Genomic DNA, 3,961 nt, shown 5'->3' with positions numbered 1-3,961 from the left:
ATATATATATACGTATATATTTGTTAATATATTTAAAACAGTATATACATCTATATTTTCACTTGCTTTCAATATAATGAACATGATATGGATTTTGATATGTACATACTGCATGTCCAGCTGGATTCTGGCCTGCCAAAGAAGATGATTACTAAAAACATAGATATTGCTTGTATATTTTGCAGTTGACTGCATGCACACTTTGCATTTATTTATAGTCACTATTGTATAATAAGAAAGTATGATTTTTGTTATCTAAGGCAATGTAATATTTGAAGAATCAGGGTCCAACCTGCCAATGTTGCCATGACAAATTTGATCTCAGGCTAAGTATATCAAGCTGTCATTTCTGCACTCTTTTGTTAAGTTAAAATTATAGATTAATGCCAAGGAAGAATTCAACTTTTTAAGCTGTTAGTACCATTTTCTGATCTCTCTTCATAGGATATTTTTCTGTAACTTAGTGTTAGGTTACTTTCCCTAACAGGCAGTGTTTGCTCCATTTAAATGACTTGTTTTGTTGCCCATGTCAGATAGCAATGTGGGATATTGAGAACTTATTGCTATGGGTTGTGTGCATGAATTGCATTTTCACTCAAATATACTTCTCCTTTTTTGACATTATACGTAGATAGTAATCCTTAGTTCTGAGGTAAGGAAATCCCTACTTCCTGTCTTGGAGAATAGCTGCTATCTTGTCAGCTGACATTATCAACACCATAAATATTCAACTCTTAATATAGTGTATAGTATTATAGAAATATTGCACCACCACAGGGTAAAAGGCCTTTTACCAATTCGTGTTAGAGATGCCAGTTTTCCAGAGGGGATGATTGTTCTGCATTTGTATTTTCAAAACTTGTTCAATGGTGAATTGAAAGGCTCTTAGCAGAAATACATCCCCAAAATTTAAATTATAACATCAAAATTTTAACTATTATAATATGAAAAAATTTTTTTAAAATGTAAACAGATAGGTATATTTTGTAGCATATCTGTAAATTAAGAAGAGTGAAAGAGCAGGCGCAGGATTTTTGACACATGATTCTTATTGTTCATAGAGATAGTACATGAAACATAACAAACCAATCAACCAAGAAGTAGATGTTAAATTGCTTGACTCAGATAATTACTTTTCTGTGATTTTACTCTGGTTATGATTTCCTAAAGCTTATTTTGCACAGAGTTCAACTGCTGAACTTCTGCCGTGTTGGTATAATAGACTACTGTGGCTCAGGCAGATCCACTTACGAAAGGGTAAGTCAAGAATGAGTTGTTTCAGAGTCTTTTGGGTTACAAAGCCTTTTCTTAGAAAGTGCCTATTATCAACTAAATAAGAAGTTACAAAGAATTGTGTTGTCTATAGTTAGTTTTGTCAATCATGTGCACTCAGAATAAAACATGCACTCATTTCTAAAAACACAGGAGAATTGACCAAGTATATTTTATGAAACTGTTCAGAGAGGCATACTTTTCAAATGGTGCATCAATGACATTGAATATTGGAGGTGGGGGGTCAGTGTTTGTATCAACTTGAAAATATATACATAACAGGAATTTGTATATTATCAGACCATTTGTAAATATACATTAACACACAAAGGAAAATGGCAAGTTCACATGAAATATTTTGGTCTATAATGCCCATTTTTATGAGCTTTTCTGTCTTTCAGTAATCTCCATCCAAACTCACCCAAATGGAAAGATGAGTTGTCATCATCAGACTGGAGAAGTACAAAATGGTACTTTATTCTATTTTCGAACTTCTATTTGAACTTGTTAACATGCCTAGAAGTTGTGCCTTTCTAGGAGTCTAAGAACGTACTGTGTACTGTGGGTTCCACTTTCCTTTTTCTTGTGCACATAGCTTCCCTTAGTCACAGTGAAACTTTTCAGGGGGCCACATCGCTGTGCTATGCTGCTGTCTACCTACTACAGATATAGGAAAATGAAATAATCATGGTCTATAAAGTAATTATGGAAATCATTCTTGAAATTGGAGGATTATTTTTTTATAGTGAGGATAGTACCTTTTTCTTGATCTGTGTTGAATTTTATGGCCTTTGTTTGTTTAAGTCAAGTTTGGCTAAGCCTTTTAAAGGGGAATGAGTGGTAAAACATAATCTGAGTACAGAAAAGGTTAGTTTAACTTCAATCAAGACTAGCCATGTAAAGCTAACGGAGAATGACTGTGGAGCAGTAGGCTGGTTTGAGGGTGCAATGCACACCTTTGCATAGGAGGGGTGCAAAGATTTGCAGTGTTGTTACTCGGACTCAGTCTTACCTAATTGGCCTACAGTTTTAGCTGCCATGTGCTCTCCACCTAAATGTATTCATGCATGTGGTAAGAAACATAATGGCTCTGAGCTATGCTGGGCTGTCAATAAGTGGGAAAGATTAATTGTTTATTTATGGTGCAGTTATCACAGTATTCTTTTGCAGACACTTCTGCTCTCTGCCTGCATGACGTGATGTGGTCCTGAATGCAGTCTGCTCTTCTCAGCGGTGATGCACACATTTAGCAAACACTGTATATAGAGTAGTCTCTTAGGTTCCCAGATTTTACAGTTCTTCTCAGCAGAATTTACTCAGATTTGAATGATGGGTAAACACCTGCTTTAATACATGCAATCATGATGAATTCATGTTCTGTGTTTCAGCCAGTGCATTGTGGAGGCTCTTTGGGGAAACAGATGACTGCATGTTTTCTTCTTATACTGTACAGATATTCTTGGTGAACCCAGAATACATTTTTTACTATTACACTGCTGAACAAAGTACTAATAGGAATAAATGGATATATGTATTTAAATTCTAAACGTTTTCCAAGGCAACATTATACATCGCCAATAGTTTTCTATGCTTTTATTAGAAAATAAGATCAGATGCTATATCCAGGACAGGTGGTAAGAGCAAAAGTCAAATAGAAATGGAAATGTGAGCAAGTCTTATCAGTCTTATTAGATATAAGAGTATTTCTATTGTGGTTTTTATGGAAAACCCATGAAGAAAGATTGTTTTAAAAAAATACTCTAGGATGAGTAAGCTCTGTCTCAGATTCTGAATGTACATTTGTCACAATCTAGCAGGGTAATTTAGGGCAAGTTAACTGTTTTTAGAGTGCTCAATGTTTAGATTTCCTGAATGAATATTGAAATAAAAATCAGAACTGATCCCTTCTTATATCAAGACATTATTAGGTCAATGTGAAGTCATTTTTCTCTCAGATGAAAATCACAGTAAGATAAATTGGACTTTTTCTTTCTTTCGTAGCATATCAGCCTTGATGTGCTCTCTATCTGAACATTTTAGGTTTTAAAGAAAAGTTGCTGGTCTGAGGTTGTTGGCAAGAAGCACAGGCTACTATGTAATTATTAGCTGCATGTGATCCTAAGACTTTTAATTACCTGGGAATTTAGAAATATTAACTAAATAAACACGGAGAAAATGCGCTTTTGAGGGCAGGAAGAACAACAAACTAAGGTAAACCTTGTGGCTTTTTGTAGTCCCTTTAATCATACTGCTCAGGAGTTATTTTCAACTTTGTAAGTGCAAATGACAAGTATTTAGGGATGAAGTAGCTTTTAATTTCTTACATAAATAAAATTATGATGCATGAGCCACATGGATCAATGTTCTTGTAACAAAATTCTTAATTATGAAAGAATCCTTTGTAATGGCCAATAGGTCTTTCAATGGATACCTTGAACTAAAAAAATAATAAAATAGTTAAATAGGAAAAAAATCATTTGAATGGCATTTGAAAAATCCTATGATTATGTCCCAAGTGACAGTGTTTTAATTTAGAAAGCGATGTATTTATTAACATGGGTAATTTAAATTAGCCACTTTTAATTTTTGAAAACAAGATTCATTTTGTTAGTTTGTTCTTCCTGAGAAGGTAGCCTTGTATCCTAAAGGATACTCTCAAACTATTCTCACTACATTCGTTTATAACCCT

Source organism: Fukomys damarensis, unplaced genomic scaffold, assembly GCF_012274545.1.
Source record: "Fukomys damarensis isolate Sample0158 unplaced genomic scaffold, DMR_v1.0_HiC HiC_scaffold_21, whole genome shotgun sequence".
NCBI classification, from domain to species: Eukaryota; Metazoa; Chordata; class Mammalia; order Rodentia; family Bathyergidae; genus Fukomys; species Fukomys damarensis.
This window is presented reverse-complemented; position numbering follows the sequence as displayed.